At 55.1% G+C, this 12,440-nt stretch overlaps 1 protein-coding gene across 2 annotated transcripts in view; it reads right to left on the bottom strand.

Annotated features, from left to right (window-relative positions):
- Nucleotides 1-12,164, bottom strand: part of LOC132811104 (lysine-specific demethylase 6B-like) — a 53,874-nt gene extending 41,710 nt beyond the window's left edge. For both annotated transcript variants that reach the window (XM_060822764.1, XM_060822766.1), the window contains exons 1-2: nucleotides 11,910-12,164; nucleotides 10,060-10,365 (exon numbers count right to left, since the gene is read on the bottom strand). The gene's annotated coding sequence lies outside the window, so the exon portion shown is untranslated. The remainder of the gene's footprint in view (nucleotides 1-10,059; nucleotides 10,366-11,909) is intronic.
- Between the last annotated feature and the right edge of the window lie 276 nt (nucleotides 12,165-12,440).

Here is a 12,440-nt window from a genome sequence, read left to right as displayed (position 1 = left end):
CACTGACCCTCCCACAGTGCGGTGTTCCCTAAACACACTGACCACCCGACAGTGCGGTGTTCCTTAAACACACTGACCCTCCCACAGCACGGTGTTCTCTAAACACACTGACCCTCCCACAGTGCGGTGTTCCCTAAACACACTGACCCTCCGACAATACGGTGATCTCTAAACAGACTGACCCTCCCACAGTGCAATATTGCATAAATACACTGACCCTCCCACAGTGCGGTGTTCCCGAAACACACTGACCCTCCCACAGTGCGGTGTTCCGTAAACACACTGACCCTACCACAGTGCGGTGTTCCCTAAACACACTGACCCTCCCACAGTGCGGTGTTCCCTAAACACACTGACCCTCCCACAGTGCGGTGTTCCCTAAACACACTGACCCTCCCACAGTGCGGTGTTCCCCAAACACACTGACCCTCCCACAGTGTGGTGTTCCCTAAACACACTGACCGCCCAACAGTGCGGTGTTCCTTAAACACACTGACCCTCCCACAGTGCGGTGTTCCGTAAACACACTGACCCTCCCACAGTGCGGTGTTCCCGAAACACACTGACCCTCCGACAGTACGGTGTTCTCTAAACAGACTGACCCTCCCACAGTGCAATATTGCATAAATACACTGACCCTCCCACAGTGCGGTGTTCCCGAAACACACTGACCCTCCCACAGTGCGGTGTTCCGTAAACACACTGACCCTCCCACAGTGCGGTGTTCCCTAAACACACTGACCCTCCCACAGTGCGGTGTTCCCGAAACACACTGACCCTCCCACAGTGCGGTGTTCCCGAAACACACTGACCCTCCCACAGTGCATAGTCCCCTAAACACACTGATCCTCCTATAGTGCGGTGTCCCCTAAACACACTGATCCTCCTATAGTGCGGTGTTCCCTAAACACACTGACCCCCGACAGTGCGGTGTTCCCTAAACACACTGACCGCCCAACAGTGCGGTGTTCCCTAAACACACTGACCCTCCCACAGTGCGGTGTTCCCCAAACACACTGACCCTCCCACAGTGCGGTGGTCCCTAAACACACTGACCCTCCCACAGTGCGTAGTCCCCTAAACACACTGACCCTCCCACAGTGCGGTGTTCCCTAAACACACTGACCCTCCCACAGTGCGGTGGTCCCTAAACACACTGACCCTCCCACAGTGCGGTGTTCCCTAAACACACTGACCCTCCCACAGTGCGTAGTCCCCTAAACACACTGATCCTCCTATAGTGCGGTGTTCCCTAAACACACTGACCCTCCCACAATGCGGTGTTCCTTTAACACACTGACCCTCCACAGTTCGGTGTTCCCGAAACACACTGACCCTCCCACAGTGCGGTGTTCCCGAAACACACTGACTCTCCCACAGTGCGGTGTTCCCGAAACACACTGATCATCCGACAGTGCGGTGTCCCCTAAACACACTGACCCTCCCACAGTGCGGTGTCCCGTAAACACACTGACCCTCCCACAGTGCGGTGTCCCGTAAACACACTGACCCTCCCACAGTGCAGTGTTCCCTAAACACACTGACTGCCCGACAGTGCAGTGTTCCTTAAACACACTGACCCTCACACAGTGCGGAGTTCCCCAAACACACTGACCCTCCCACAGTGCAGTGTTCCCTAAACACACTGACCGCCCGACAGTGCGGTGTTCCTTAAACACACTGACCCTCCCACAGTGCGGTGTTCCCGAAACACACTGACTCTCCCACAGTGCGGTGTTCCCGAAACACACTGACCCTCCCACAGTGCGGTGTCCCCTAAACACACTGACCCTCCCACAGTGCGGTGTTCCCTAAACACACTGACCCTCCCACAGTGCGGTGTTCCCCAAACACACTGACCCTCCCACAGTGTGGTGTTCCCTAAACACACTGACCGCCCAACAGTGCGGTGTTCCTTAAACACACTGACCCTCCCACAGCGCGGTGTTCCCTAAACACACTGACCCTCCCACAGTGCGGTGTCCCTTAAACACACTGACCCTCCCACAGTGCGGTGTTCCCTAAACACACTGACCCTCCCACAGCGCGGTGTTCCCTAAACACACTGACCCTCCCACAGCACGGTGTTCCCTAAACACACTGACCCTCCCACAATGCGGTGTTCCCTAAACACACTGACCCTCCCACAGTGCGGTGTTCCCTAAACAGACTGACCCTCCCACAGTGCAATATTGCATAAATACACTGACCCTCCCACAGTGCGGTGTTCCCGAAACACACTGACCCTCCCACAGTGCAACATTCCCTAAACACACTGACCCTCCCACAGTGCGGTGTTCCCTAAACACACTGACCCTCCCACAGTGCAACATTCCCTAAACACACTGACCCTCCTATAGTGCGGTGTTCCTTAAACACACTGATCCTCCCACAGCGCGGTGTTCCCTAAACACACTGATCCCCCGACAGTGCGGTGTTCCCTAAACACACTGACCCCCCGACAGTGCGGTGTTCCCTAAACACACTGACCCCCCGACAGTGCGGTGTTCCCTAAACACACTGACCCTCCCACAGTGCGGCGCTCTCTCAACACACTGACCCTCCCACAGTGCAACATTCCCTAAACACACTGACCCTCCCACAGTGCGGCGCTCTCTCAACACACTGCCCCTCCAGCTGTGTTGTCAGAACGCTGCATTAACCCAGTGCCATATTTTGGATCTGACCAGAGATGCATTGTAACTGTCACAGTGAAGACCGTGAGTGTGAGGTAAGGATGACAGAATTACAATTGGACATACGTGTTTTGAGGGGAGATGGGGGTGGCTGTTCTTCCTGGACTGTTATTAACCCTGCAAGCATCAAACCAGAGGGTTTTTTCAGAGTCAATGTTGCACTTACCCCCATTCTCATGTTAGATCTGGTGGCTGTTTCATGAGCAGTTAAAAAGATTAATAACTGAGCAAGAACAGGCCCGGGCAAGGGGTTGGAGGAGGAAGGGGATGACCAATATTGGTAACAAGGGAGGCTGGAGGGGCAGGAAACTGGAGGTCTATTTCTGGAGAGGGAAGTAGACGTCACAGAGGCAGGAAGTTGGTACAGTGTGCTCACAGAGACCTGTTTCCTGTTTTAGCCTGGCCCCGCTATACAACAATTGCCTTCACACTGTCATTTTTAAACAACAGGGAGCTATCTGTCGGAAATCTGCGGTCTCTCTCAGTCACAGGGCTGAGGGCACCTCCTCCGCTGATAGCATGGAAACAGACAGCGTGTGACTCGCTGTGGGAGGGGGGGGGGGGTCTCTGACAGACACAGGAGCACCAGCTGCTGCATCCTGAATTCTCCTTGTGCTGCTCTGACCCTGGAGTGAATTCAATCCTCCGTACTTCAGCATACCCTACTAGTTCGGTGCATTCCACATCTCTGATCCCAACAATGGCAGTCCATCCTTCAGCTGCCTGGGCTCCCAAACTCTGGAATTCCTTCCTTCAGGCTCTCCAACTCTCTCTGACCTTGACTTAGCTGTCCCCTCCTTACCCCGCCACTCCCCAATTCAGGAATTGAGTCATAGAGATGTACAGCACGGAAACAGACCCTTTGGTCCAACCTGTCCATGCCGTCCAAATATCCCAACCCATCCATGCCGTCCAAATATCCCAACCCAATCTAGTCCCACCTGCCAGCACCCGGCCCATATCCCTCCAAACCCTTCCTATTCATATACCCATCCAAATGCCTCTTAAATGCTGTAATTGTACCAGCCTCCACCACTTCCTCTGGCAGCTCATTCCATACACGTACCACCCTCTGCGTGAAAAAGTTGCCCCCGAGGTCCATTTATATCTTTCCCCTCTCACCTTAAACCTATGCCCTCTAGTTCTGGACTCCCCCACCCCAGGGAAATGACTTTGTCTATTTATCCTATCCATGCCCCTCATGATTTTCTAAACCTCTATAAGGTCACCCCTCAGCCTCCGACGCTCCAGGGAAAACAGCCCCAGCCTGTTCAGCCTCTCCCTGCAGCTCAAATTCTCTAACCCTGGCAACATCCTTGCAAATCTTTTCTGAACCCTTTCAAGTTTCACAACATCTTTCCGATAGGAAGGAGCCCAGAATTGCACACAATATTCCAACAGTGGCCTAACCAATGTCCTGTACAGCCGCAACATGATCTTCCAACTCCTGTACTCAACACTCTGACCAATAAAGGAAAGCATACCAAACGCCTTCTTCACTATCCTATCTACCCGCGACTCCACTTTCAAGGGGCTATGAACCTGCACTCCAAGGTCTCTTTGTTCAGCAACACTCCCTAGGACCTTACCATTAAGTGTATAAGTCCTGCTAAGATTTGCTTTCCCACAATGCAACACCGCACATTTATCTCGATTAAACTCCATCCAAACTGGTCCTTTTTCCTATGCAACACCTTGGGGCCACGCGGCTGACTCACTCCAAGCTGAACCGGGTTGCGTATTCCTCAGCCTACTCCACATTCCCACCCAATCCCACCCCCCACCCTCAGACGGAGTCGGAGCCCAGTTCCCGGGAATGTCCCTGGTCCACCTTTGTAACCACCACCAGCTCCATTGCTCTGTGCCTGGGACTGTCTCAGTGAGGTGATAAACCCAACGGGCTGGGGAGCCCATCTCTCTCCCTCACAACACCTAAGGGCACGAGGAGACCGCTCAGCCCATCATCTCAGTTCTGGCCCTCTCCTAAATCACCGTTACTCTTATTTCCCCAACCAGACGTTTCCTCTTGGCCTGTTGCTCCGTTCCCTCTGAACAGAAGACATCTTGTTAGTGTTGTTTTGAAGGGCCCAGTTGTTTGGATACTGTTTGCCCCTGTTTAATGGTGGACCTCCCATCTCCCGGTAACAGTCCGCAAACAAACAGCTTTTCCCGCAGCTCGCCGTTAACCACTACTTCCCCGTCCAGCATACTCCAGACATCACCTCAGGGCATCACCTCAAATTGTACGTCTGGATCTTCCTAACGACACAGTACAGTGCTCACAACGCCACACATTAATGCACAGCGTGACAGACACTGACTCACAACGGAGCCCTGTCCCAGTGTTACCAACTCACACCCTTTTACAAAATCAAACGGATCCATTTTGGGGACAAGCTCCCTGCTGGGGGCTGGTACCCCGGTTAACCGCTCTACACTGGCTCATGTTCACACCAGGCCCTGACTCAGCAACATCCCACGCCCCTCCCTGCTCACTGGAACCCCTGCCAGCCCCTGCACGCCCTCCCTGTCTCTGTAACCTTGGATGCCCGCTGGTCACGTTGTGGCCTGAGTTCTGGCCCGTATGGTCACGGGTTTATCTTCTGCCAACGGGTCCCCCCGGGTTTGCAGACACTTGCTGAGGGACTGACTGGACAGCGCAGGCAGCAGAACCCGCTGTTTCATGCCCTCCATGACCCGTTTTCCAGTGCCAGGCAGACTACAGCGCTCTGGCGTTACCGGAGGGTGCAACCTGCGAATCCGGGAACTGATCTCAGTGCGGTGCTTTGAGAACGGATTTCAGAAAGAAAACAAACATAACAGGGCACCATTTGATTAGATTAGGTTAGATTACTTAGTGTGGTAACAGGCCCTTCGGCCCAACAAGTCCACACCGACCCGCCGAAGCGCAACCCACCCATACCCCTATATTTACCCCTTACCTAACACTACAGGCAATTTAGCATGGCCAATTCACCTGACCCACACATCTTTGGACTGTGGGAGGAAATCGGAGCACCCGGAGGAAACCCACGCAGACACGGGGAGAACGTGCAAACTCCACACAGTCAGTCGCCTGAGGCGGGAATTGAACCCAGGTCTCTGGTGCTGTGAGGCAGCAGTGCTAACCACTGTGCCACCGTGCTGCCCTGAAAGCTGCGATCCGGGCTGTCTGTGGAAATCCTGGAAAGCCAAACCAGGCTCGTCTCTCTGAAAGCCGCGGTCACTGAGCTGACTGAACAGCTACACCATGCAGTCACACAGCCCTGAGTTGAGTGTGTGTGGCTGGAAAAGCACAGCAGGTCAGGCAGCATCTGAGGAGAAGGAGAGTCGATGTTTTGGGCAAAAGCCCTTCATTAGGAACGATGAATCCGAAACGTTGACTCTCCTGCTCCTCGGATGCTGCCTGACCTGCTGTGCTTCTCCAGCACCACCCTCTTGACTCGGATCTCCAGCACCTGCAGTCCTCACTTTCTCTGAGTCACAGTGATCTGCAGGACAGAGAAAGGCCCTTCAGCCCATTGTTTGGGTTCCTCCCACAATCCAAAGACATGCAAATTAGGATAGACTGGCCATGCTAAATTGCCCCATAGTGTTCAGGGATGTGTAGGTTAGGGTGGATTGGCCATGGGAAATTGTCCCATGTGTTCAGGGATGTGTAGGTTAGGGTGGATTGGCCATGGGACATTCAGAATAGGGAAAGGTGGGTGAGTCTGAGTGGATTGTTCAGGGAAGGCCAACATGGACTCGATGGGCCGAATGGATTCTCTGATCCCAAATGCCCTCCTAGCTACTTTACCTATCCGCCCTGATACCTTAAGGGCTCAGCGGGTATGCCTGCTTGCCCTGCCCAGGTATAATATCGATGGGCACTGTCATTCATCAAAAACAAACACTCCCAGAGCACGGAGAGCTTCCCTCCCACCGTCTGTATTTACTGAGCAACTCCGACTGGCTTGTCACCATGATTATTTAATGTCAGTGTTCAAACAAACCACCTCCAGACCTGCACCACCCATTTCAACTGATATAGAAACAGTGTGAAAGTTCACATGCAATCACACTGGTCTGGGAGCAGGGAAGAGAGAGAGAGAGAGAAGCAAACTGAGAGACTGGGATTGAGGGTGTGGGTAGGGGATGGAGAGTTGGAGAGTCATATTGAGTGAGACAGAGAGGGAAAGACACAGAGAGATGGAGAGAGAGAGAGAGAGAGAATGACAGAGAGGGAAGGAGAGATACGGAGAGTGAAATCGACAGAGAGAGAGAATGAGATAGAGAGTGAAATCTAGAGAGAGGGAAGGAAGGAGATAAAGAGGGAAGGTGAGATACAAAGAGCTAGGAGAGAATGAGATAGAGAGGAAGGGAGAGATACTGAGCGTAAGACGCGCACACACGCACAGAGACACACACCTTGGCTTCTCTCTGGTACATTAAGGGTTAAACTCAAAATGCAGTTGCAGGCTGTCCTTAACTCAGCCACACCCCCTCTTGCCACCCAGGGCAAAGTCACGCCCAGCCCGTGCCACCCATCCTCTCGGGACACATGCCCTTCCCCTTCTGCCAGGGTCTGCTCCAATCCCTGTGATAGGAGTGATGCAGTGAGACACGGACATGACAGACTGTACCGGGCAGTTGCTGAGACAATCTCATTACCCCACAGCTTCCAGACAATGTGCCCTTGCACAGCCAACTATTCCACACCCCTCCCCCACCCTCCACTGCCAACCCTCAGCCTGTGCCCAGCAACCAACATTGAGAAGCCCCTGACCTCTCCGGTGTTACACCCTCGGTCTACCTTCTCTCCCACCCTGGCCCCGGCCTCAAACAACTGCAGGCTTTGATCAGATGCCACTTCAGGGGTGTGTTTGTGACTCCCGTCCTCGCTGTATCGCCGCGTGCCCCTCTCTCCACCGCCCCCCACCCCCCCAGCCTGTCGTGACTGAAACCTTTCCCCTTTTGTGAGGACAAGCATCCGGCCAACAATTCCGTCAGGAACCAGCCCCCACACCCACACCTTCTCCAGCTCCCCACGCGCACTCCCCTCCCTTGGTTAATCTCTCAAAACACTCAACGCTCCCCTCCGTTTAATCTCTCAAATCCCTCCCTCACCAAACCCTTCTTCATCTGTACCCCACCTTCGGTTAATCCCTCAAATCCCACTTTCAAGGCTCATCCCTCTTGGTTTTCCAACCCTGGCTCACTGCAGTTTGAGCTTGTTAAATTAACATTAGAATCTGCTGGTTTCTCCCCTCTCTCTCTTCACCTCTCCCCTCTCCCTCTCTCCTCCTCCTCACCCAGCACCCCCACCTCCCACTGTCTCTCTCTCCCTGTCTACACTGAGGTCATGTCAGACGGTGAGCACCGAGGGAGCTCTGCGTTGAGAGAGGAGCTGGCTTTCACACAGGGCCATGTGCAAATCCAGGGCAGTGTTGGGGGGAAAGGTGTGGACACCGGCTGATTGTTCTTCGGGACTGGCCACAAGTCTCCAAACACAGCCTGCTCCAGAACGCGAAGCCTCCTGTTGACGAACAGCCCGACCAGCGTCCTCCTGGTCCGTTCATCACCGTCCAACCTTATCATGGTTTCGGGGCCCACACACCTCCCACCCTCAGCAGAGAGTGATGGGGGGGAGGGGGGGGGTGGCAGGGGGGCCTCATCGCAATCTAGTCCCAGGCTTCCTACCCAACACAAGGCCCAAGGACCCAAACAAGGGCTCCCCTGGCAACTCCATGGAAAGCAGCAGAGCTGAGTGCCAGCTGTACTGCTGACCCCCACACAACACCATCACAGGACAGTTCAGCCTCACAAGGCCGCTCCCCTCTGCACTGACACAGAATGATATCACCTCCTGAGCGAACGGAAACAATCCTCGAGGTCAGGTCTCCGAACAATAACAAAAAATCCAAACAAAATGACAACTGTGCGTGAAGCAAGATAGGCCAGCAAAGCAGGAGGTGGGGGAGAGAGAGAGGGAAGGAGAGGGGGCAAGACAGCGGGGGAGAGGGGCTTTGGGTGAGAGAGGGGAGGTGAAAGCGAGGCAGAGAGAGAGGTGGCGAGAGGGAGAGGGTGAGAGAGAGAGAGAGAGAGAGACGGGGTGAGAGGGGATTGCGGGGGGTGGGCAAGAGAGATGGGGTGAGAGAGAGAGAGGGGAGAGTGAGAGAGAGAGAGAGGGAGAGGGAGAGGGAGTGGGAGAGGGGGGAGAGGGGGGAGAGAAGGGGAGTGAGAGAGAGAGGGAGGAGGAGGAGAGAGGGGGGAGGGGGAGAGAGCGAGAGGGGTGAGGGGGGGTGGGCGAGTGAGAGCGTGAGAGGGGAGAGGGAGAGAGGTGAGGGGGTGGGGAGGTGAGAGGGGGATTGGGGGAAGGTGAGAGGGGGTGGGGGGCGAGAGAGAGAGAGAGAGAAAATAGGAGTGAGAGAGAGAGGAGGCAAGTGAGAAAAAGACTGGGGGGGGTTTGAGTTGATGGACAAAAAGAGAGAAAGAGGAGAGGCGTGAGAGAGACAGAGGGCCGAGAGAGGGGAGGGGGAGAGGGGGAGGTGGCGTGGTGTGTGGTAAAGACAGAGAGAGAGAGTGTGCTGAGAGAGGCGGGGGTGGGATGAGAGAGGACGAGAGAGATGGGTAAGAGGAAGGAGTGGGTGAAAGAGAAAGCTAGAGCACGGCAGAGAGACAGACAGAGGGGGGAGAGAGAGAGAGAGAGAGAGAGATGGAAGAAAGGGGATTGTGTGGACTTGGATCTGACCGTGAGTGAGAGTACACTCAGTGCTCTCTCTCTCTCACACACACACACACACACACACACACACACACACTCTCACACACACAGAGTGAAAGCTGAGAGTCACTGCAACAACAGACCGAGCGTAACCATCTGCCTCTCTGGGACAACCCCGTCTCCTGCAGCGTGTCACTGGGAGATTCCAATGACTGTCCTTCAGCACAGAAACACCGGGGAGGGGGTCAGTCAGTCAGCAGTGACACATTCCCTGGGGAGGGGGGGGGGGGGGGGTCAGGGTAGCCAACCCGAGGAGAGTGACTAAACAAGAACGGGGGCACGTTGTCTACACGATGGGCCTGGACACTAAGATCTAAACAACACTTTGGTCTCCAGTAAGATATATGGTGAGGGTCAGGGTAGGGGTGCGGGTGGGGGGATGGCAAGATCACGACTAAAACCAGCGCTCGCTTGCAAATGCCTCCTCTGTGAATCACACTCAAAGTGGGAGTTCAGTGGTGGGCCCCACCTGGTCAGCGTTGATGGATATTTCCACTTTAAGCAGCCACCCTCTGGCCTCTTCCCATCCACATAAATGCAGCTGTCCGTCCCTGAAACCAGCAGTTATGGGCAGAATAACATACAAGGTGCACTTACCCTGATAATTAAATCGCTCCCCTCCAGACATATCTGTCCCTGTCAGATGAGCTCAGTTCCTGTCCCCCCCCCACCTCGCTCTGCAGTCAGGAGACTCCAAACGCAAAACGGAACACCCTCACGATCCGGCTTCCTCCTCGGAACAGGCTGTCCTTGTGTTCCCGACCAGGGATTCACATGGATTGGTGAGCAGGGAGGGGGAGAGAACAGGAGGGGACGGTGGAGGTGGACAGCGGGGTCAAAAAGAGCAAATTCTCCCGAGACAGAGTTTCCAAAACGATCCCCAGAGACTCCAGCAAGTCGTACCTGAAATAAATTCAAAAAGAAATATAATTAGAGAAAAAGGGGAGAGGAAGAGAAATGGGGAGGGCGAGATGGGGTGAGAGAGAGGGAGGGAGGGGGGAGGGGGTGAGAGAGAGGGAGGGAGGGAGGGAGGGGGTGAGAGAGAGGGAGGGAGGGGGTGAGAGAGAGGGAGGGAGGGAGGGAGGGGGTGAGAGAGAGGGAGGGAGCGAGGGAGAGGGGGGGCGAGAGAGAGAGGGAGGGGGTGAGAGAGAGGGGGTGAGAGAGAGGGAGGGAGGGAGGGGGCGAGAGAGATAGAGAGGGAGGGGGGGAGGGGGTGAGAGAGAGAGGGGGTGAGAGAGAGAGGGGTGAGAGGGAGGGGGTGAGAGGGAGGGGGTGAGAGGGAGGGGGAGGGAGGGGGGTGAGAGAGAGGGGGGAGGGAGGGGGAGAGAGGGGGGAGGGAGGGGGTGAGGGGGGAGTGGGGGGGGGAGGGAGGGGGGCGGGAGGGGGTGAGAGAGAGGGAGGGAGGGAGGGGGGGGAGAGGGGGTGATGGGATGAGAGATGGGGTGAGAGGGAGGGTGATGGGGTGAGGGGGAGGGTGATGGGGTGAGGGAGGGGGTGATGGGGTGAGGGAGGGGGTGATGGGGGGAGGGGGTGATGGGGTGAGGGAGGGGGTGATGGGGTGAGGGAGGGGGTGATGGGGTGAGAGGAAGGAGGTGATGGGGGAGGGGGAGAGGGCAGGGGAGGAGGGGGAGGGGGAGAGGGCAGGGGAGGAGGGGGGAGAGGACAGAGGAGAGGGGGGAGAGGACAGGGGAGGGGGAGAGGTGAGAGAGGACGGGGAGAGGGGGGAGAGGTGAGAGAGGATAAGGGGAGAGGGAGGGAGGGGGAGAGGGGAGAGGGAGGGAGGGAGGGAGAGGGAGGGAGGGAGGGGGAGGGGGGAGGGAGGGGAGAGGGTGAGGGGAGAGGGTGAGGGGAGAGGGAGGATGAGAGAGAAAAGTGGAATTAGACAGATAGGGAGAGAAGAGTGAGACAGAGTGGAAGAGGAGAGAGATACAGAGGGGGAGAGAGATGTGTGGAAAGAGAGAGACAGAGAGAAAGTTTGGGAAAGAGAGTAAGAGGTAGGGAGGAGACAGGTAAGCAGACAGGGAGAGATACAGACACACACACGTACCACAGACACAGACACATACCACAAACACACACACACACCACAGACACAGACACAGAGTAAAAGTCAGACACATGGAAAATGAATGAGAGAGATCAACAGACAGACCGAGAGAGCAAGTCAGTAAAAAAGAATTCACTGGAAATCTTTTAAAATGGAAGAACACATTATAATTAAACTGTACATATCATTCCTGTTCAGAGCTCAATGATTCAGTTGTCCTGAATTTGCTATGTCTAAGGGATAATGTCCCATTGTACCCAACATAATAACACACGTGTGTCTCTGAGAAACCGACACAAACAATGGAACTAACTCCAAACAGACACAAACGTGACAAAGGAAACTGCTCTCCCCTGAATAGCCCCTCAATCTCACCAGCCAGCTCCCCGTCGTCACATACCCTTCAACGGAGGCCTCCGTGGTTCTGAGCTGAACCTCAGCCTGCTTCGCCGAAGACGACTCCTCTCAAACGAGAAGCTGTGGGAGGCTCGGGGAATGAACCATCGAGGAGATCTTGGCAGGTTCGTGCCTGGGGACTCGCTCACGCTGCGCACTCTCACTCTCTCTCTCCCCACTCAGAAAGCTGACTGATGTCCTAATGTACTTCCCTCTGCCTATGCTCAGTGATTCATCAGAGGGTGGATTAGACACACTCTCTCCTCTCACACACAAAGAAATTTAAAATGGTATAAGAGGAGAGTGTGTTGGCCAGTTCCCCCCCCCCCCCCCCACACACACACACACATACAGGTCAGCGTCATAGGGACAACACCCACAAAAACGTCAACACAGGGGGTTCCCTCAGCACTCACTTTAAAGGGCTCTTAAAGTGGTAATGCCCCTGACCTGATGGAGATAGCGAGGTGACAGCCAGTAATGACCTTTTCCCCATAATGAGACTCTTTCCCCTAGTCTCTTCCCTCCCTCCTTC

Source organism: Hemiscyllium ocellatum, unplaced genomic scaffold, assembly GCF_020745735.1.
Source record: "Hemiscyllium ocellatum isolate sHemOce1 unplaced genomic scaffold, sHemOce1.pat.X.cur. scaffold_2109_pat_ctg1, whole genome shotgun sequence".
NCBI lineage: Eukaryota > Metazoa > Chordata > Chondrichthyes > Orectolobiformes > Hemiscylliidae > Hemiscyllium > Hemiscyllium ocellatum.
The sequence above is the reverse complement of the archived record's forward strand: the minus strand, read 5'-3'. Positions and strand labels throughout refer to the sequence as shown.